This window comes from Cupressus sempervirens, chromosome 7 (genome assembly GCF_028749045.1).
Source record: "Cupressus sempervirens isolate cs-2001-9-10 chromosome 7, ASM2874904v1, whole genome shotgun sequence".
NCBI classification, from domain to species: Eukaryota; Viridiplantae; Streptophyta; class Pinopsida; order Cupressales; family Cupressaceae; genus Cupressus; species Cupressus sempervirens.
This window is the reverse complement of record NC_143124.1, coordinates 542,651,256-542,675,530: the sequence shown is the minus strand read 5'-3', so window position 1 is coordinate 542,675,530 and position 24,275 is coordinate 542,651,256. Positions and strand designations below refer to the sequence as shown.

The 24,275-nt window shown below is 33.9% G+C and overlaps 1 protein-coding gene across 1 annotated transcript in view; it reads right to left on the bottom strand.

The window, feature by feature from the left end:
• The window catches only part of LOC149547913 (glucose-6-phosphate 1-dehydrogenase, cytoplasmic isoform-like), a 107,286-nt gene extending 88,816 nt beyond the window's left edge, over window positions 1-18,470 (bottom strand). Inside the window, exon 1 of the mRNA XM_089791960.1 lies at window positions 18,283-18,470. The gene's annotated coding sequence lies outside the window, so the exon portion shown is untranslated. The remainder of the gene's footprint in view (window positions 1-18,282) is intronic.
• Between the last annotated feature and the right edge of the window lie 5,805 nt (window positions 18,471-24,275).

The following is a 24,275-nucleotide window of genomic DNA, read 5'->3' as shown; positions in this document are numbered from 1 at the left end:
TTCCCAAGATAAATTTGTGTGTCTTTTGTACCTTTTTTTTTGCTCTTCTTTTGTTTTTTGTTGTTTATCATTATCTCTAGGCAAAACATTAACATGGTATCAGAGCTAGGTTAAATAACAACAATAAAGGAGACTATTTTGTTCATCAATCTGTGTATCTATCTCAGACTGCTATTTCGTAGACAATCTATTAGTGTTATATCTGCAAAAGAATTATTTATTCAAACCTGAGATGAAATGCCCGATGAGTTTTTTATTGGTTCATGCTTCTACTATATGTGTTTGAGCTGCAACTTCTTCATGTGATTAAATTCTATCTATCCTATTGTTGTCATGTCATGCCTCTTTTTATTTTCATATGGGTATTTAAATGGTTGAGCTGCATCAGCATCCCATAAATCTTATCTTATCATCAATGTATAGTGATGGTTGTCACATGTGAACATTTTAGTATATTGCCTAGTATGCATTTGTTCGAGTTCCTATTGATTCATGCCATCTTCATGTCCTCTCCTCAGTGGATGGTTCATTGCTAAGCTTCCCTGATTTTTATATCAGAAATGTTTTCCTTTCACAGTTCAGATGTGTCAAGAATTCTCTGTTTGTCTTCAAGTATCATTTTGGTGTGACTTCAAAGAAATTGTCATACGCATATGTCGTTTTGTTGTCTTTTGGCACTATTAATTTTATATAGTACTGTTTGTGACTCATCCCTGCTTACAGTGTCCCACCATTTGATGGATTTTATGGAAATCGTTGGTTATTTTAAAGTATCGTTCATGATTCTATGATGATTCATTTTTTGTATTGCTTTAAGTATTTTCACTGTTTGGCAGAACTTCAAACTTTCAATGAGCAGTAAACTAATACTATATTATATTCTTTCTATATATAAATATGTTTAACTGAAGTATTATGGTTGACAGTTCTCTTACTGGACATGTTGAGTCACATATTAATGACACCAAGTGTATATTGTAACTGCCATTGTTCTGTCTTTGCAGAAGCTTTTCTTTGTTTTCGTATGATTAGAAGGCTATTGGTGTTTTCTTTATTTTTCTTTTTTGCCTCATTGTTATGTTTCTGTGAAGGAAAAGGCTAGTGTGTGGTGATATATGTTTTCTTAATATATATGTAATACTGGCAATCTATTCTTTTTATTTTTGAGATACATTTTACAAGTTGTTTGGATAGTATATCAATATTTGTGTAACTATGATTAAAAGGATCATCAGGCTTCTTGATTGTTCATTGCATAGGATCACATCATAAGCAACAATCTTTTTGCAGAGATTTTAGTATTTATGTTCTAATTTATTTCCACCTTCCAGGATTTCACATCAATGATGATTTGGTGTCATCTATGTTGGGCCTACATGGAAATCAACATGTTTCAAATATAAGGGACTAATTTTATTTCATAGATCTCACTACAAAGAGATAAGTATTCTATGTGTACTATTTTAAAATGGAAGCACTTCATTTTGAGACCATTTAGCCCTCCTTGGCGTGGTTTTGGTTTATCTTTCTTCTCCCAATCTTTCTTGCTTTTCTAGGTCATCTCTCATTTTCCAACACAGCCTTTGAGGTGTTATTTTACCACCTTTAAGGTCATATCTTCTAGCGGGTTCATTATTTCCCGGATCTTTATGTACTTTCTCTAAGACCTCTAGGACCTTTGTTTTTGGACTGCCCTGGGAATAGGTCAACCTAGGTCTCGAATAGATCGACCCATTCCCCAAGGATTTTTTTTTGGGGGCCCAAAGTGTATCTAGTTTCTAAATTGTTTAATCTTTCTCCAAGGTTGACCTACTTTGTTTTCGATCCCGAAAAATAGTATATAAGGAGGCTTGGGAATTTTATTTTCATCCATCAAGCTATCATCGTCATCCTACGAGCAACCAAGAGAAAGCATACATGCATTTATGAGATTTCAAGCAAACATTTCAAGACATTCATCAAGATCAGGCATTTCCTTTTTGCATCAAGTTTCTTCCTTCAATATGATAGTGGAGTTTGGCCTCTAAGGAGGAGATCTATCATTCCAAATCATTCAAGTTCTTCAATTTCTTTATTAAGGCACATCACATACATTCATTCCCATTCATGAGGTTTTGACTTCTATGATTTCCTTTTGGTTTCTTTGAGTCAAGGCTATTACACTCGCATACTTGATCACATATTAAATTCGATTGCATCTACAAAGGTAATTGTATTTCTCATCGATATATTTAGTCTTAGTACATGATACCATTTCCTTTATCAGTACTTTTACATCTCAATTTCAAGGTTGATTCCTCAATCGAGGGCTTGACCAAGGCAAGCCCTCATCAAACCAAAACAAACACCAGGTTTTCATATGTGCGGGAGCAAGATATCAAAATTGCAACCACAAATCTAGAAACTACTCATCGAGACCTTTCCAAAGAAGTTGGGTCAACTTTGCTGCAACATTCTAGGAACATGGACATCTTCCCCTAGATTATTCGAGGTCGACTTTGTTACAGCATTCTAGGAACATATACATCTTCCCCTAAATTATCTGGATACTTAACCTCCAAGTCGACCTATTTTTGGAGGTCTGAAAAAAATAGGGCTTTCTAAGTTTTGTCGTAATTGTAGATTCACAGTTTTAGATCTGCAATTTTTAGTGCAAAAAGGTATGTTCCCTTGCACATTTCAAAGTAAGTTCATCATTTAATTCATCTTTTAGCATAGACCTATTTCCATATTTTAATTGGGATGATTGCATATATTTGGCACTTAGATCTATCTTACTCTTACCATTGAATCAAACTGTGTTCAATTTCACATTTACATTGCATGAAATAGTACTTTCTTGCGTACTTCCTTTACATAATTTGGGTTTAGAATTGGTATCCCTTCATCCAATTGGGTTGTGCTAATCTAACTTGGGTTATATTGAGAGATTTTTTTGGAAGCCCCTCTTTCGATTGTATTGAATGTTAGTGTGAAGTGGAAGTTTTATCTTATTCATCACTTGCATTTCATCACTATACACTATGATTATGAATTTTTATTATATAACTGGAAATAATGTATGCTTTTGTATTGATCTCTATGATAGGTTGATATTATAAGTTATTATAATTTCTCTTGGTTGTAGGTTGGATCTGGAAGCAATGGGATGATGGGAGATTATAAGCAAAGCAATGCAAATTGTATGGGGACGTTGCATGTAATCTTGGACTGAGTTGATAATGTATATCTTCATTAAAAGAGAAAGATCATATGCAAGACATGGTATTCAAACTATTTGGACTCAGACGGAGGTTGTGTTTAATTATTTGCATGCTTACGTGGCAGCATAACTGCTAAAGCTCCTTGATTGGTCAAATTGGAATGAACTATCTTATTGTGGTAATCAAAGCTATCCCTATTGAAAAGGAGTCTTTGTAGAGAGAGAATCTCATCCATTTTTATACATGTTGTTAATGAGTTCTTCTTTGTGAAGAAGTTTAAGGTGAAATCCCTTGTCAATGAGTTCTTCTATGCGAGAGAAGTTCAATGTGAAATACCTTGTTCCACCCTCTATGAGTAGGTATGATGGATCCACCCTCTGAAGTAGGCAAGGTGGAAATGCATTCTTCTTTGAGAGAAGTTTGAGGTGAAATCCCTCGTTCCACCCTCCACGAGTAGGTATTGTGGACCACACTCTGTGAGCAAGCATCGTTAAAATGCATTTTTCTCTAGGAAAAATCTGAGGTGAAAGCCCTCATCCCACCCTCAGTGAGTAGGTATGATGGACCACCCTCTACAATTGGGCATGGTGGAAGTCACGTGTGTGATTCCATGACTTTAATTTTTTGTTCTTATGAAGTAACTAAGGTGAATTATGTTATGCTGAGATAAACATTTTTATGAGAACCTATGTGATGAGAATTTATAATGGATATCTTTGGTTGTAGCTATGTGCGCCTACCATACTAAAAATCTCTCTCTTGCTAAGAGGGAGTGTTGAAGATTGTAGTTGTGATAGAGATCTTTATCTCTGATTTTTCTGTAAGTTGAAATAGAGATAATACCTTTGTACTGTGTCAACAAATGGAGAAGATATTTATGATAATATTTGAGAACATTATATGAAGAGACGTGTCATGGATTTGGAAATATGAAGAGACATGTTTCTTGGAAATTGAAGAGACCTTCGGTTGTAATATGAAGGGTCTTTCAATTCTATATATATATATATATATATATATATATATAATTATAATTGCCTTGAATGAAGATGTATGCATGAAGAGAAAGCATTGTACTTGAACATTTATTATATCAATAGCAGAGATATTTTTCGAGTGTGGCTGGGTTTTTCCCTTCAAGCTGAAGGTTTTTCCCAGGATAAATTCTTGTGTCTTTTGTGCCTATTTTTTTCTCTTCTTTTGTTTATTGTTGTTTATCATTATCTTTGGGTTAAACATTAATAGTTAAAGCTAGGGATGTGCAAATGTTTATCTAAAACTAACACACTTTACATACACTACTCAAAACCTTCTATAAGAAGAAATTTTTGAAACATTTATACACTAGATATGGAGTTGCAACAGGCATTGCAACTAATGGTCATGATAGTAGAGTGGATCATACTTCACTCTAGGTCAAGTGGAAGTGGTTAGAAATGACATTTTTGGGACTAATGTGAAATAAGTTGTCTCTATCATTGCACCAATCTTAACAATCATCAAATATGGGGGATGATAATGCAAATAGAAAATGCTTATCTAAAAATAACACATTTTACATGCACTGCTGAAAACCTTTTATAATAAGAAATTTTTGAAACATTTATAGACTAGATATGCATCATACTTTATTCTCTTGGAGAGGATGCTTGAGTTGCAACAAGCATTGCAACTAATGGTCATGATAGTAGAGTAGATTCTACTTCTTTCTAGGTCAAGTGGAAGTGGTTGGAAATGACATTTTTGGGACTAATGTGAAATATGTTCTCTCTATCATTGCATCAATCTTAACAATCATCAAATATGGAGATGATAATGCAACTAGCCTTGAACATGTCTATGTGTACATTGACAATATGCTTGGGCAAATGAAGACAATGTAAGAGAGAGACCCTATATTGCAATTCTGTCATAAACGTAATCAAGAAATCATTCATTTGAGGTGGGGAAAGCTCTACACTACCTTGCACATGATTGCCTTTACATTGACCCCAAAGTGGTATGTACAAAGGCCTAACAAACTTACCCCTATGAAAGATTCTAAAACAAAGGCAAGGTTCAAGAAGGCTATTCAAAATATGTATAATGTTGAGCATACCTCAATCATTCATAGTAAATGGAGAAAAAAATCATTCCTAGAGGATATCTAGATGAGGCCAAGTTAAATGGGGAGACTATAGTACAAGAGGACCCACCTCTATGGTGGATTATGCATGGGTTATTTAGCATCCATACGAGCCATACATAGGTTGTCCTAGTTTTCTATTCCTTCCATTTTCGAGAGGAGCTAGTCTACTTATAGGATCATCCACTCTAGTAAGACGAAAAAATGATAGTCTATAGAAGGGCAAAGAAACATGTAGTTGCACATAGCACCTTGCATCTCATTCACCAAAACACACTTACATACAAGGGAGTCTAGTACTCTGAAGGGGTGTAGATATATAATGAAGTCAACACAAGACGATGATGATGCAACATAAATAAAGTTGTTGGTGTTAGTTTGGAGGAGCTTGACCTCAACAACTTTAATAGTTTGAGAAATAAGGAGTTTAACATAGACTATGTGGATAGTTAGAGGCATTGGGACCAGCTAATTGTATTTGAATTTTGGATGTGATCATCATCTTGATATAATATATTGCTCTTAGTACAAATCTCCATTTGTTATTCCTTATACATTTTTCTATAACTAATTTTTCCAAATACTATATTTCTTTGATGCAATGGTATCTTCCTCCATCCTCAAATCTAGGCCCTTGGTCCCTTCAACCTTGTTAAAAATAAGCCACATCCAAACCAATTGGTTTGACCATAGAGAGGCCAATAGCTCAGTTGGTAAAGCACTCCAGTAACAAATGGAAGGTCCTAGCCTCCTCGGCTCGTATTGTAGCTCAACATGTAATATCAAGGTAGACAAGGATCCCCAAGCACTTGCAATGTGGTTTAAGGGGAGGTGTTGGAAATAATCCACACCTAGACCAATGATAGGCTGGCCAAAGAGAAGTTAGTATCTTGACCTCTAGCGATAAACAAAAGGTCCTAGCTTTGAATGTTATCAGGTCCAAATGAGTTATAGCTCAACATCCTCAACACACCCCTCTCCCATTCCAAGACTCTATGGAACAATGGATTATGATCTAAATACCCCAAGTTTCTAGGACGGGGACAATAGGGGATGCGTCTTTTGGGTTATAATTTTTTTAGGCCAATTTTAGGCACAACGGAGTAGATGAAAACGTGGTTAAAACATACATAAGTACATTATACTTGTATGAAACAATGTTCCATAACTCGCAACAAGTTATGCAAGTTTAGGCAGGTCATGGATCGTACAATCCTGGCAAGTTTATATGACCGCTAGCATGACCTTTCGAGTCTTGAGTCATGACCCGCATGACTCACCAAGCCAATAGGTCATGTCATGACTTGTCAAGTCTGATGGCCATGACCCACACGCTATTTGATTTTTTCAAGACTTCTAATTTCCTGCACTGTCACAAACCCTTGCGTTCCCTCATGATTAATAACTTTAATTAGAATCTCTTTGACAAAGTTGCTTCCTACTTGGGATGGAACTTTGTATTTATGGGATATTAAAGTATTTCCAATGACTCTGCAATTTGTCAAGGTTTTGAATGGATTTTTATCATCATTTTATCAATAGTTAATACTATAGATGTCATTTCTTTCTTCATTCTATTATTCACAAGTTTGAAGACCACTACCTTCTATCTATTTGTCCTTGTATTATGCCTTCTCTTCCCTAACTTTGCATCTGTAAATATTTAGCAATGTGATCTTAATCCCATATGGAAACCTCCATATATTTCATATGTGCAACTTAAATTGTCTTTAGTAGCCTTTACACCTCATACTAACTAGTTTCACCCTCTTCACTATAATGAGTAGCCTGGGAAGCCTTTCACGCCAGAGAAGAGACGACACCTAACAAGCAACTCCCAAATCTATGACTAGCCATAGATATAACTTCTAGTAGTAGTACTAAAGGAATCACCCTTCACAACTTATGACTTGCTAGGTTGTACGTTAGAAAATGTGGCAGCTACTAGAATGTAATGTATAACCTTGAGTTTTTTATGAATTTATTTTGGATATTTAAGTCATAGCAAGGAATGGATAATAAAAAGTTTGCTGATTCATTTTTCAGTTTTCATTCACCAATCTTCATGAATATAGTGCAAGGCATAATGTATTGGAAAGAATTAATAAGCTAATGTGCATTTATCATGGAGGTCTGTTTATGTATGTGATCAAATTAGCTTCTATTTGATGATGTTGTAGCGTCTTTAAGTTTTATTCTATAATGGGTGCATGAAACAAGTTTATATTGTTAAAAATCTCTAAATTTCAAGGGTTTTTTCATTTTTCCAAGTCATAGCCAAGTCCAAGTCATGGAACTATGGTATGAAAACATGGATAAAGCATGTATATATATTATAGAACCTTTACATATAACATTTGTGTTCAATTGACATCCTTGTTTGACCACCAATATTCATGATATTGATTAGTCTAACTTATCATTCCCATTGTGATCATTTCTAGTCCAAGAATGTAAGTTTGAAGGAGCATGAGTGATTTCTAGCTTGAAAAGTACGGCCAATTACAAGTCATACCTCTTGCAGACCTCATGTGATCTGCTAGGTATGATTCACTGCATTTCTTGGCCCCTTCATTGTTGTTTGGTGGTGTTGGTGGTGTACGTTTCTGCTAGGTAATGTTGGGTAGTGTTTTTTGATGTCTTACGAAGGTGTTTGATTAATTTTGTAGCTATCTTAACCAACAAAAAATTGAATATCGGACTTGCAATTAAGTTTGAGCTTTGCATGGTGGTTTCTAGACTTGAGATTGATCATTCTAGCACTTGTTTGTGAGTACTTCATCATTTCTTTTTGATTTGAGGACATTTTGACAGTATTCTATTATTATGATGACCTACAACCACTTCTTTAGGCAGTACCAAGTTCAAGGTGTTTGTGAGATTGATTACTAAGTTATGATTAAGACATGTTTACCCTTCATATAAGTGAAAAATATTGCAGACCCGCAATGAAATGTCCACTAGTTAAAATAGGATTTATTAATGGATAATTTTTAAAAAATATTAAAGAATGAAAATAAAATTTGATATTGCTAATGTTTTGCCCAGAAAATGATGATAAAAAGCAATAAGAAAATTAATTAAATTGCATAAAGGACTCAACAACTTTATCCCGGGAAAACCCTTCCACTTGAAGGGAAAAAACCCAGCCACACTAGAAAAATATCTCTTTTATTGATCATAAAAATGTTTGAATACAATGCTTTTCGCTTGATACAACACATATAAAGAATAGGGAGACTCTTCATTACCCAGCTGAACATCTCTTTAATTTCCAAATATAAAACTCTTCATATTTGCATATGCATGCCTCTTCACATGACACATGTTTATATAATATTATCTCAAATATTATTACAAATGTCTTCTTCAGCTGAAGATGACCATAACGGTCATATTTCTATTTCATAAAATCAAAGATAAAGATCTCTATCACAGCTACAATCTTCAACAGATATAATTAAATTTTAGTTAAGTTTAATGAATGCTCAAAAGGCATGAAATGAGAAGTTGTGAATCCCTCAAACACGAGATATAAAAGGGAGAGAAGAAAACTTCATTTGGGGGTCAAGTGGGGGGGATGGAGGAAGGAAGAAAGAAGTCAAAAGGAATTAATGGAAGAAGAAATGAATGAGAAGAAGATAAGAAAGTGACCCTTTCAAAGGGGTGGAAATGATGAAGGATTATGACCCCTCCGAAGGGTTGTATTGTAAAAGGTCGTGACCATTATGAAGAGGTGTGACTCTCCCTTAACTTGGAGGATATAATGGGGAGAATGTTTCATTTGAAGAGGAGATTCAAGAAAGATCAATCTAGGAAATAATATATTATTCTCAAAGCTGGTGACCCTTCCACCAATAAAGCATAAAGAAGGATTCATTCCAAGCATTAAAGGGGACTTATCAATCATCACTAGCTTGTACCTCAAGGCATCAATTAAGGAAGATTGAAGCATTAAGAAATGACACTCACCCAAAAGAGTACCGGTCAACATCCAAAGAGGGAAAGTCAACAAACTTGATATTTAAAGGGTGCTTGGGCAAGATTTAGGGCAATCCCAAAAAGGGACATTACAATTGGCATTAAAGATTTCTTTTTGCTAGCCAACAAGGTAAAGATAAGGTGATGGATAACAAGATTTGGAGGATAGTCATAAGGACATTTTAAATAATCATGAATGTGTTGTAAGTTCTCTACAAACCAAAGTTTAAAGTGGCTTATTGAAGCAAATTCGGAAGACATGTAAAGACATCAAAGTGCATATGGAAAAAGGTTTGCAAATGTGAAATGCAAACTAAAAAAATCAGAAGGACAAAAGGCTCTGAAAGGTTTAGACAAAAGAGTTCTACTCTCTTAATTTTGCTTTCATCTTGATGATCCAAAAAAATTGATGATGAAAAATTTCATACTGTTTAATCCAAAAAATTAAAATATAGCCATGTCCTCATTCATGAAAAGTAAGGCCATAAAATGTATGGAAGTGACAAATGTTGTGGAGTCCAAAGTATGAAAAATTGTTGTTGCATTTGCATCTTTCGGATATCAAGATATTCAACGTAGAAATCTAAACTAATTGCCTTCATTGTGAGCCACGCTGGGCCTTGCTGTTGTTGTATCTATAGCAATGAAGTTGTTGCAAGCTGTCATAACATTGTTGAAGCATATGGATCCTTTTATGCATGTTGAAGTAATAGTTACAAATCCAAGAGTTAAGAGAAGATGTAATAGAGAATTATGAAGAAATCAAAAGGGCCTTCATGAGAAACTCTAGAAGCATATTAGAGAAAATCTAGAGTAGTCCTTGAGTAGAGAACTGTGAAGAGAATTTCAAATCTGTTTTGAAGCATATTGAAGCACACATATGGGGCATATTGAGCAAATTTTGAAGCATATTGAAACAAATTTATAGGCATATGAGAGTAGAAAGACAGGATTAGGTCCATTTTTTGGCACTAAATGGCTTAAGAGTAACAAGATGGAGTTAGGCCCTCTTTCTAGCTCTAAATGGTTTATGAGCTAAAAGACAAGGTTAGACCCACTTTTTTGCTCAAAATAGATTATATGCAGAGAGATGGACTAGACCCAATTTTTGGATCAAAATGGGTTACAAGCAATAAGATGGGGTTAGGCCCACTTTCTAGCTTTAAATGGTGAGCATCAAGATGGGGTTAGGCTCACTTTATGGTTCTAAATGGCTTATGAGCAACAAGATGGGGTCAAACCCACTTTTTGGCTCATGAGCATCAAGATGGGGTCAGGCCTACTGCTCGGCTCTAACAGGCATACGGGCATAAAGATGGGTTGAGGTCCACTTTCTAACTTGAAACGGATCATGAGCAAAAGATGGTGTTAGGCCCATTTTCTAGCTCCAATTAAATTATGAGAAATATGATTAGGATTAGGCCCACTTTCTTGCGCAAAATGGATTGAGCAAAAATATGGGGTTAGATCCACCTTCTAGTTTGAAATGGGTTATGAGTGGCAAGATTGGGGTTGAGCGCACTTTGTAACTTAACATGGATTGTGAGCCAAAAGATGAGGTTAGGGTCACTTTCTAGCTGGAATTGGATTATGAGTAGCAATATTGGAGTTAGACCCACTTTCTAGGTCGAAATGGATGAGAAGAAAGATGGGGTTATGCCCACTTTTTGGCTCAAAATGAATTATGAGCAACAAGGTTGAGTAAGGCCCATTTTTTGACTTAAAAATAGCTTGGGCAACAAAATTGTGGTTACACCCACTTTCTAGCTTGCAAATGTCTATTCATGTGTATACTCTCTATCTGCATATATTCATGTGTATACTTCATGATTTTATGTGTGTGCTTTGTGTTTGGATCATAGTTGATTTGTTCCAGATATGATAAGTTTTTCTTAAGGTCATAGATGTGTGCCATGCTTCTAATCCTATTCTCAATATATGGGTAGTTTGCCCTTGCTAGCTTGTGATTGCTTGAGGACAAGAAATCTTGGGCAAGGCAGATTTTAATGTCCCCTTGTTGAAATGGCATAAATATAAAGTAAAAATAAAAACAAGTAAAAAATAAAACTATATATAATTATAATTTATTTAAGTTTAATGAATGGTCAAAAAGGAATGAAATGAAAAGTTTAGACTCCCTCATGTGAGAAGAAAAATTCATTTTGGGGGGATACATGGAGAGAGAAATAAAGAAGGAAGAAAAAGGAATTAAGGAAGCATTAAAGAAAAAAAAAATGGGAAGAAGTTAAGGAAGTGATTCAGGGGCAGAAATGATGAAGGGTTGTGACCCTTTGAAGGGTGGTAATTATGTAAGGTTGTGACCATTATGTAGAGGTGTGACTCTTCTTTGCATTGGAAAATATAATATATTATTCTCAAAGGCAAAAGTGGTGACTCAATCCTTATGAAAGGTGGTGACCCAACCACCAAGAAAGGTCGATTCTTTCCAAGCATTGAAGGGGATTTATCTATCATCACCCACCCCTAACTTAAGGAATTACTCAAAAAATATCTAACCATTGCGCAATAACACTCATCCAAGAGAGCAGTGATCGCATTCGAAGAGACTTGGGAAGAAGTTAGGGAAATCCCAAAAGGTGGCCATTACATGCAACTGCTTTTTTACACACTATCAAGTTCCTAATGTTGGTGAAATTTAGTACCAGGCTATTGTTCATTATTTGAGATTTCCTAGTGATTTTGACGATGACTCAAACACGTTTACCCCTCATATCTGTGAAAATGCAGTGTTGCAGACCTATAATTGATTTCATATGCATTACCAAGTTCCAGGAGTTTGTGAAATTGTGTTGCGCTTGCTGCCCAGATCTGTTGCAGTACCTATCCCAATGTTTTCCAGACTTGTAGCTAAAACCAGCATATGTGTTTAATGTAGTGTGAAGCTTATCAAACATTTAAGCACTATTGCTGAGGTGTGGGAACCCACAAAAAGACATAAAAATTTGTTTTCCAAAAAGCATTTGAGTCTTCTTTTATTGTGTTAGGAAAGGACAGTTGGCTGTCCTTGGGACAGTTACGGGATGTCACAGACATCTCTACCTATCTCAAGGATGAGGGGTTACCCCCTTTCAGAATCATTTCCATCCTAACACATATAGGATATTTTGTACAATTTTCCAATTTCGGGGTCAACTAGAGGATGTCACCACCTGTCCCCCCATCCTTAGGATGTCTTGGCAATGGGGATGTGTCAAAAAGGGCCAAGAACTTATCCCTTGGTTTACTTGTTTATGACTAATAGAGCTCATAATGATGAAATTAAGAGTTATAAATGCTGCCTGTCTCTACTAATGTGGGTGCCTAACCACTTAAGCGTTAAGGTGGTGTTCTAGTGACTTCCACGTCTATGCTTACCATGTGTTAGATTACATCCAAGGTTGGCCTAATGGTAAAGATGTGTATTACATGGTGAGGATCACAAGTTCAAATCTAGATGTAGATAATGGTGTCTAACTTGAATAATATTGGGGCAAATGGAAATATATCCCCTTTGAAGATGCTTGCATGAAGTAATTCTCATACAACCATACTTTTTCCTTCCTTTGCAATGACTTTAAATGTTAATTTAACCTTTTACCTTTATAAGCTAACTTGGCATGAGTTATAAAATTCCTAGAGGTTGCAAATAAATTATTTTTTTTATATTATTTTTTACTATATTGATTTTTGCAGTTTTTTAGGTCTATTAACACTTTTATAAGTTGAGATATAACATATTGACAAACCCCCCTCCCAATCCATATATCAATCTCCTAAAATAGGCCACACACAAAATGTAGAAGTTGCTGATTTCAATAAAGTTTCTTTGATGGGTTGAATTCGAGAGCTTGCACGAAAAAGATGTCAATTTCTAAATCACTTACAGAAATCATTCTCAAAAGACTGCTCAAGCTTAATTTCTTCCTAATTGAAAAAATCCATTCAAAAAGAAGAAAAATTCCATAAATGAAACCAATATGGACAATCTATATGATAGTTATGCTATTAACTATGAAAACGGAAATTGAATTAACTAGAAAGGAAGACACAATTCATATGGCCACAAATAGAGTCAAGGTAACTATAATTGATCAAGGTAGGCCTCCGCACCAAGAGGCCTTTTGATCCAATTAAAAGTGTCCAAACTCAATCAACATGCTTAGGTAATGCAACACATCAGATATTGGTTAACAAGATTTAACTACACTAGTAGATTATGAATACCAAAATAAATTGTAATCTTCACAATTTCATCATCCTCACAAAGTTGTTCAAGGCTAAGTTCTCCCTCATTGTAAATATATATCCATAAATAAGGCACAATCTATAAAATGAAACCAATATGAAAGATTTGAATGCTAATTATGTTATTTGTCCTGAACTGTGATTATTTAAGTGTAGAGGACAAAGTAATTCACATGGCCACAAACAGAGCTAAGGTAGCTATCATCGATCAAGATAGGACTCTATGCACCAAGAGGCCTTGTAATGCAATTAGTTTTTTCCAAATCCAATCAATGTGGTTAGGTAATGTAACACATCACATTATAGTTAGTTATCTAGAGTTGTCCACAATAGGCAGATCTTGAATACCCAAATAGATTGTCAAAACTTCACAATTTTGCATTGCAAGTTTTATGCAACCCATAACCTTCATAGAAAAGGGAACTGCAATGAAGTGACAAGGGATAAACTTATAGAATCAAAGGTTCCACAGATCTTAATGAGATATACAACCATCATAAGCAATGTATACGATTTATGTAATTTCTATTGATAGTATTATGTCTTGTGACATCCAAAATATGTTTGCATGTTGTTGTTAAATGTGTTATTGCAGACATTTATGCAGTTATGTTCTTGTTCTGGACTTATAAACTCATAATTGTTCTCAGCATATTTATCAACTATGATTGAAACTGAAGAAGATATAACCCAAACCAAATTTTAGGTCGTAAATTTATGCCAAGCCAGCCTCATTAGGTTGAGACCTATTTGTTTTAATGAGAAAATAGTAAATACATGTTTCCGTACATAAAAATCAAATATAAATAAATATATAACCAATTTATAGATATGAAATTCAAAAACATGTGAAATAAAAAGTAAGAAACAAATATGATGATTCTTATAATTTTTTTCTCGTATATATAGCTGAAAAGAAGTTGTCTATCTCATAGAATGGATTTACTTGAATGTATACAAATTCAAATAAAGGTGATCCAAAAGACTCACATTTAAGTTGTAGTTGCATAAAAAATGATTGTGATCTGCAGATAAAAGAAAGTGCTTCATGATTCCCAGCCTCCTTGTTGACATGGTCACATGCTTGGCATACCAATGATAATGCTCATGGATCTTTGAAGGTTCAGATAGCCTTGCTATCACTTACTGCAGTTGCAATCATGTGTGATGATCTTCTTTGGAATTTTTTCACAAGGTTGTCTGCCCACAAAATCTTGTATTTAGTACAATTATCTACTCTCATTCTTGTTCCTTCTTTCGGAAATTTCAAAAAGTTGTCTATCCGTGAAGTCTTATCTTTCTTACAAATACTTAAAAAGGCTCCTAAATGAGTTATCTTTCTTGTAACTAGTTACCACTGTGTCTTGGTTTTTAGGCATGAGATTTGAAGATTCGAGTTATTCATGAATCTGAGGAAGAATCTCTCCCATCATGAGTAACCCCCAAAAAAAAGGTAGATTCTAATCTGTAATATAGTACATGTAGCTTTCAGTTGAATAAGAGCCACCTCTTTAGGATATCTTCATTACATTTCATTATTTCCCTACCTTGTTATTCTTGTTGATCCGTGTGAATAGAGACCTATATCTTTATCAAAAGGTATATTCTCATCCCTTGTTGGGTGAAGTCATTCTTTTGACCATTAAATGTCTATTTAGGACCCACTGGATGCCTGCATCTTATAACAACTTGCTCTGTTTTCATGAATTAAACACTAAGGATTTGGTTCACGAACAGCCTCAGCTGATGAGATAAAACCCATCATTGCTTACAGTGGGCACTTCCTCCATTTGGAAGGTCCATATTTTTTGTACTCTAAATGGAACACCATGTTTCCTTGGTTCAAATAGATTTGCTTCCTTTAGAGTTGCATGCATGTGTGATTTGTCACAAACATGATGGAAAGACTTCAACACACCAAATTTCTGTTTTCATGTCTTTCATTTGCTGCCAATTATTGACCATGTTGTTTTGAAATCTGGTCTCCACACTATCTCCCAACCCTGTCTCCTTCCTCCCTCCATTAGGAAGTCAGTCCAATAATCATCACACCACTATAAAGTGCAACGCCTTTTTATTTTAACAACTCAACCAACCACATTTCCTACCTCAGGAATGAGTACTAATTGCCTTCTAACATCATGACCATGTATGACCTCTTAGCTCTATTTCTTTGAGGCATCATTTCTGCACACAGTTAATTGCTGAAAACTGACTTAACCTCATGGTTCTTGCTTCATGAATTATAAGTTTGTGAAAAACAAAAAGCTTTGCAATGTAGCCTCCAGATTGTCAAACAATTGTATACCCTTCAATTGATCACTGAGGAGGTCCAATACTAACCTTCTAAAAACCTTTTATTTTTTGTGTGCAGTAGTGAAACCTTTGAATTTGAAACCAAACATTAGTTTTCCCTGCTTGTAGCTAATCTTAATTCTTTTAATGCCATCATCTTGACTACCTCCAAGAATGCTCTTTCCAAGTTTTATTTTATAAGGCGAGTCTATGAATTTCACAACAAATCATGCCTGCATAAGGTTTGGTTTACAAGTCTATCTCTCAATCCAAAACATACTTCAATCATGAATTTGCAAAGAATAGCCATCCCTTGAGGTATTGAAGAGCCAATGTTTTCAAGCACATTTCTAGAATACCCCTACAAAGTTATATCTCTTCAATATAATTATTAAACATAGTGTTCTTTATGGGTCCGAAAGTTGGGGCCCAAGGCTGGAGTTGATTCTCTAGGAAATTGAATTTAATTTGGAAAAAATCAGAATTAATTTTTTAAAGACAAATAGAAAAAGATCAGATTTAATTTCATGAAAGAAAAGATATCATCAGACATGACTTTGGAAAATAACAGATATTATTTTAGAAAAGTCAACGATAAGATCAGCTGTGATTTGATACAATTAACAGATCCAATACGGTTGGTTCTTTGTAATCAGCATTCTCCGAAATTCCTCACTAGCAGAAAACTTAGTTTCAACTTATATTGTTTCTCATTCTACATATTAATTAATACAAGCTCTTTTATTTTTCTAAAATTAAAAAACCTCTTTATACTGTCCCACTCCAGCATATCATCTGTTGTGAACAGATTGTTTCTTACTGTATTGTCAAAGCCAGATTTGTTTATCAGGCTCTTTTTCTCTTGAAAGTTTTTCCAGTCTCATTTGTACCCTTACAAACTCAATGCCATGGGTGATTCAACCATAGATTGGAAAATTTATCATTATCCATCCCTTTGCTCTTCATGGAGTCATTGTCTTGACTACCCTGGATGTCTCAGAAAAAGTGGAGCAGCAGAAAAAGCTAAACAATAAGTTTATATTAATCAGAATGATAAATTGCATCAGTTAGAGCTGCTGCTTACACAATACACTATTGTGATAAAAACTAGACATTCAAACCTATAACTAACAGCTCTACCGAGCTGGACTCTGCTGGGAGAGAGCAACAAAAAAATTGTCGTGCAATACATATAGAATAGAGTAATGAGCTAGAGCACCAAAAACACTAATTTGAAATATAAAACTGGGTGCCAACATCTAGAAATTTTGTAAGTTTCAAACTTCATATTAAATACTTCAACTGCAGAGTAGAAGATTGGGATGTGTGGTTGACTTGTTAGCAAACCCGACGATTACAACTGGAGTCATAATTAGTATTACTTCCAACAGGTATGTACTTTTATGTGTTACATTTTCACTTGATATGAAGCTTTACTTACAAATGTGAATGGCAAAGACAATAAACTTTTTTTTCTTTTTTTGGATAAATGAAATATTTGGTGCAAGACACCAACGAAAAACTACATTATCATAATCTCTCTAACACCGCAAAATGGCCCTAATACGGTTAACGGTATATAGTCATTGTCGCAAGAAAAAAACACTACCAAGCACGTTGCTCTGAAACGACCTCTAGATGCATTTTGCAGTCAAATTTATGGGATTCTCATATTTATTCAACATATGAGCTTTAGCAAAGAGCGTTTTTGCTTCTCGCTAATTCAGGGCATTTTGTTAACCGAGACCCATATAAAACAACCGGCAAAGCGATAACCGTGGCATCACCGAAATTGTTGTAACGAATCACAATTGACTCTTCATTGCACTAAATATGCGATAATTGTGATGCACAGACTACAAAATTTCTATCTCTGCAATTTTTCTCGTAATTATATAATTCGACTATCCCTGTAGCAAGGAACATGCAAAATATTCGCATCCAGCTGTAGCTTATGGATACACGAAGGTCCCAGATTCAATTGGCAAGAAGAATTTCCGACAAATGTTCTGGCATGGACAGTAAATCACACGCAATTGCTCGAAAAAACCAATCTTTGTTTTCTCATCTAATCAGCACAATCAAACAACAATACTCTTTACAGGAACTAATCAGGTGCAACGAACCTAGTAAATAATTCAATTGCGACAATGCTATAAATATATAAGTCCAATACATTTACCCTGACTGAAAATTATTTAAAACAAACTTTTTTGCGGTAACTACCGAGACGGATCAGATAGAAAAGGCCTGATAAATTACTCAACAGCGACAATGCATTTAGAGCAAATCGTTCGCCCGGGCTTCAAAAACAATCCAACTTCCCAATGGCCTTGAACTAGAATAAATTACCTCAAAAAGTGGAATGAATCAACATCCATCCAAATTCCGAAACGAAAAGGCCAAGAATTCGATTTGCCAGAGTAAACTTACCACAAAATGCCCTGCGTCCAGACTCGATCCGACGATCTCCTCAATCCAAGAAGCCGAATTAGCGAACAAATTCCACCCAGGTGTCCATAAACAAATTTATAGGTATCCTACTCGATGCCTACCTTTGTTGACCAGAAATTCTCGTCCACCCAAGTCCCTGATTCCGCCGTGTTTTCTACTTGAATTGTGAATCTACAAACAAACAGCGCCGATTTATTTCCAACAGCTCTTGCCTTCCAAACTTGGCCTCCAAACATTGCCGATCGATGACGAGGTCCATGACGGCTTTGAAACGTCATAAATGAATCTCACGGAAGAAGTAGCCGTCTTCACGGCAGTAAACTGAGGTACGGAATATCCGCTGTTTTTGAAGTTTTGGGTCAAGAAATCCATTTACGGTACTCATTTGTTTATTTAAATGGATTCGGTATACTTCTATGCTCCACGCGTGGCCTATAACTGTGTATGGACTCTGTGTTGTTCGTCGAAAAATTGACATATACGCGGCAGTTGACGCCGTTATTTGACACACGTCAATAGACCGTAGAAATACATTTACGAGACTGGCTTTGATGTATATCTGATCGGGGGATTTTTATTTGACAGGTGTACAAACTTTGTTGCCTGCCATGCAGTATTGGTCAAATAGTTTGGTAGATAGATGGAGATTTTAATTCCACCATATCAAAACTACTCTGTGGGACTGCAAGAACCAGAATTAATTATTGATTTAGTTTAAATTTATGTTTTGTTGTTAGTTGGTTTAAATTTATGTTCTGTTGTTAGTTGAAGGTTCAATTTTTTTTTAGGGGAAGGCATATATTTTGTCATAATCTATTTTAGGTATTGTTTTCCATCTCGTTTCATTCTTATGATATAAGAGTCATGCATTTAACAAGATTTGATTCTTGTGAATTCATTTCAAGTCATTCAATTTATTAGTTTTTAATAGATATTTTATGTCATTAAATTTTTTTTAAAATAAAATAAAATGATTATTTAAGTTGAATTTAGTTTCATTAAATATTTAGGAGTGATAGTTAGTAAAAGTAGTTGTGATTGAAATTTTATGATCTTTATGAGTCCAAAATATTTAAGAAATGAAAATCTACAATATTCAGACATATTTATATTTCTTCCCATTTCAACTCTTCTTTTATGAATCTTCTCAAAGAAGTTTGTAAACATATGAAGCTTGGCTTCCTCAAAAAATTAGTTTATTGTCTACTTTTAAAATATTATCAAAATGCACATTGTATGATGAGGTGACATTGGTTTTCAACCATGTCTTTGCTACAAAAGACAATATTTTCTTCTTCCCACTTCTCTTTGAGGGAAGTTTGTGTACCCACTTCACATATAAGACAACAAGATTATGTTGGCAAACACTTCACTAGGAATATTCCTTAATGAGCTCATTCAACAACATTCAAACTTTACGATCAAACTAAAGATCCATCAGTTAATGAAGACTTTTATTAATAGTTTTTAGTTTTATTTTAAGTTTTAAAAAGCATAATTACATTTTTTACTTTGATATTTTGAATTATATGTCCAATTTGTTGAAGATGTTTCTAGCATGTTGGATACTATTTTTGTTTTCAAAATTGGAATGACTTTGTTGAAAACTTCATATACATTTGTTTTTTCATGCCTACAATGCTTGACAATAAATTTGATAGACTTTTTGAAGAATTTATTTATAGTTTTACCATGGATGTTTCATGACACATTTAGGTAGAGTCATTTTGATGATATAGATCATTGAATATGATCTCAAGTTTGAATGTTACAAAAATGCCTTTCAAAATGTCAATATCTAAAAGTTTATTGGATTAATTTTGTTTTTATCTTTTGAATAAAGTCAGCCAAGAAATAACTTCCAACCTCAAACACTAAACAAAAAGAAATTGGATAAATTTGGATAAGAAATAATTTTTAAACCTCAACACTACATTAAAAGAAATACACACTGTCCTAAAATTAATCTTTGGTACAATAAAAAAAAGTATGATCTTAAATATAACTATATAAAATATACAAACTTTATCTAATTTTTTATCAATAATATTTTTAATCATACTATATGATCCATCGTCTTTTGTACTCTCTAACTATTATTTCAAATCATTAATACATAAAATATATAATCTGAAAATAAATTTTAAAAATAGTATTTAAATCTTAAAAATTATGACAATTTTTCTCTTTTAAAAATCATTTTAATTTTGAAAGTTTTACATTCAATTAAATATATATTTTTTTTAATCGAAATTATTCACAATTGAACTTATGACATATTAACTTTGTTAAACATCAATTTGAGAAAAACTTGCCTACAATTGAATCTAACACTACTTCAAATCAATTCCATCGACCATGAAAAAAACCTTACACCAACTTTTCTACATATTTTCAACCTAAAAAAAAGAGGATCATCGCCTCCTCCACCCTTAATTAAATTAAAAGATTAAAAAAAAGTTCCGAAATTGATCTTCCCAACTACCCAAACCAGTTAAGTCAAAGTCCACGTGCGCCTGAAGTAAGTATGGAGTTAGTATAGAAGGCTTTATTCTCTAAGCATATTCCCCGACCAACGGGATTGGATTAGAACGGTGGAGATTCGATTCTCGTTTATATTGAGAAATCCCCGCCGTTGACGGGGGGGCATCATAAAACAAATGAATTATTCGTCCTTTCACACTACTATGGTGTGAGCTTTTAGTTTAACCAGAACGTTGTTTTGGACTTTATGTATATTGGTATCTTTGTCTTTTAAATTTATAATGATGAACTATTAAAAAGATTAAATGTTTTTAATTTTAGTGATTTCACATGTGAGAGACATTCGAATGTGTCTTGGTATGAAAATGTGCGCCCTAGCATGTGTGAACAGTCAAAATATATTTGAATACTAATTTGGGGTGTATTAAATGAATGCATGCTTTTAGTATTTGGCTGACAATATTAAGGAATTAATGTTCATTGAATTAATTTACAGGAGAGATTAAAAAAAATTATTTTTAAAATCTATTTTTATACTATAATATCTTATTTCTTATTGGCTGGAGACAATTTTCCTAGGGCTATTTTTATTTTCAACACAAAGAGTTGCCATAAATTAAAAGATACTAGATAAATATGTATTTATGACATTGCCAGGATATACTTAATCTACAGTCGACACGCCTACCTGATAATTAGTACATTAGATCTTTAACCTTTTAGCCTGCAATATCTGTATTGCACAAACTTTTTCTCTCTCATAGTGGACGAAGATCTAATAAAAAATTATTATCAACAAGAGCTCTTGTGAGAGCTGGAGTCCCTGCCTTGTAGAGAAGGGAGAATTAAAAAAAAATAGCTAATATCTTCAATCTGAAGCATGAAACAAAACCAGTAAATTTTGAAAGTGGAAATTGGAGTTGTCAGCTATTACAAATTATCTCAGTTCTTTAGTTATGCTTCCAATTAGAAATTTGGGAATTAGAAATTTGGGAATTAGATTTAAATGGCTAGTTAGTAGTGTTCCTGTTACTAGGAGTTTAAAATAATTTAAAATAGTATATAATATCAAATACTTAATGTTAATTTGAAAAAGACAATTGAATGCAGAAACTAAGAAGAGTGCCTCATGTTTTAAACATAATATAAATTAACAAATTAACAGTTCAAAACTCTTTATAAAAGATATGAATATTACATAAATGTAGCTATATTTACATAGAGTGCCTCATCTTTTAAGCATAATATAAATTAACAAATTAACAGTTCAAAACTATTTATAAAAGATATGAATATTACACAAATGTGTAACTATATTTACTTACTATGCCAAATTTCTAGAAGGCATCATTATAATATAAACTATCACATATCTAAAAACAAACATTTATAGAATGTTTGAAAAAAAATGAATGCTCACATTTTTTTCCAATTCTATTATAAACAAATTAGCATATTTGAAAATGAACAGCAATAAAATATTTTTAAAATAGATATTACTCCCAACCCCAATTTCCAAATTTGGTCATGCCAAAACGTTCTCATGTCTTCTAAAATTATGCAAACTAAATCTAAACAAAACTTCTAAAAAGAAGAAAACATTGGAATAGAGGATGAATAAATTGAATAGTAGATGGTTGTAGTATAAAAGGAATTTACATGCAAGTCAGTGGGTTCTGATAACAACATCAAGACAATTAATAATGAGCAAGTTAAGAGAGCAGATTTAGACTGTCGGACCTCTCCATAATCTACCCCTCTTTTAAATTTAGTGAAAGTGCTCATTGTAATAGGATTTGAGAACATTTGCATGAACTTTGATTGAAACCTACCTAGTCTAAACGTGGATCTGTAATTTCTCTAAAACAATGCCTTCAACACTTGTTGTCTCCAATAAGGAAGATTCTAGAGTTTCTTGCTTTAATGATGAAGCAAGGCAAAGATTCTAAAGCGAACACTGCCTTTTTATTTTCTAATATTTGACTTTTAAAAATACCTATAAACCCTAGGAAATTATGGATGGGTCAATCATACAATCAAAATTTGTACCTATAATTGGTTTTAAAAATTGAACCTTGGAATCTTTGCTATAAAACATGTGTTTTTTGGCATAAATAAATTAATGTCCATTGAATGGGGGCTAAGGGGAACATTAGTTCCCTACCTTGTTTAAGGCAGGGACTAGTAATAGCTTGTGATTGATGGAAATTAATCGAATTATAAGTGTGAGTGAATATAATAGTGGAAATTTAATTTTTATATCCACATTTTTTTCAAATTAATTATTTATAAAAAGAATGTTTTTTCTCATCTCTCAGCCTAAAAAAAAAAGATTTTAACTTTGTGAATTGAACAATCATGAACAATGTAGTATTGGGCAGGTGCCACTCTATCTATTAGTAATTCATTAGTGGAATGTTTGCATGCCAAAAGAACCTTTTCGAACTTCAACAGAGATTTTCTACCTCAAGGGAATGCACCAAAGCCTGATGTAATTAAATCTTAAAGATATCTAAGCTACAATGTTTTTGTTGTAGAGTTATGATTAGAAGGATGCAAAGAAAATAACTGGGGGCTAAGATGTATAGTAAAAAATGTATTTTGAAATTGACAAAAATACTATTTAAGGCTTGATATAGCCGCCTCGGCTACACTAACTAGGCAGTAGGCTACATGTAGCCACTATTCATTTCAGTTTTTTGTTAGCTAGCAACCAAATATAATTAGAATTGTAGGTACACGCACTGCTTAGTCTTCATAACACTTAGACTATGAAGCACCTAGAAACTGATGCCACCAACACTTCAAATTCTTGTTGCAAATGAATTAAACAAAGGGATCCTTACCCCATCCTAGAGTTTATAAATGGTAAGGCCAAAATGGAGCTTCACAAAAAGATCTTGAATAGTCAGTGAGTTGCGATTACAATTATAATTGAAATAGAAGTGGCAAGAAATTCAAAATATATCTTTTGCTTGTATCTAGAATTAAAATGATGAAGCTCTGTATTCACAAGAAGCTAGTAAATCACAAAGTCAAATCTTAGAAATAGCCTTAGCTTTCTGATTAAGAGGTCAAGGGATGAAAATGACAGGTTCTTCTTGTTCACAGTCAAGCACTGCTCTCAAATCCCCTACAAAGAAGATCAATAATAATTGTGATGTTGATTGTCATGCCACTTCAAGTTCCTCACAACCAAGAATGTACTCTTCTATTGTTGCTCCAAAAGTAGTTTTGAACATTAGAAGGAGAATTTTAAAGCCCTACCATAGAGTCATTCAAAGAAGAATGGTGAGTCCCAGGTTGAATCCTCTAAACTTCCACCCAAGCCATCTAAATCAGACGAGGAATTTCTTGGCAAAAAGTCTAGTGCTTGAGTATGATAAAAGAATGAGTAGAAGTACCCTTTAGATTGGTGCAGGTCATAACAAAAACAGGGCTTTGTTAAAACCTTTTAGAGGGCTCCTCTTTGTTGCACTTCGAAGATC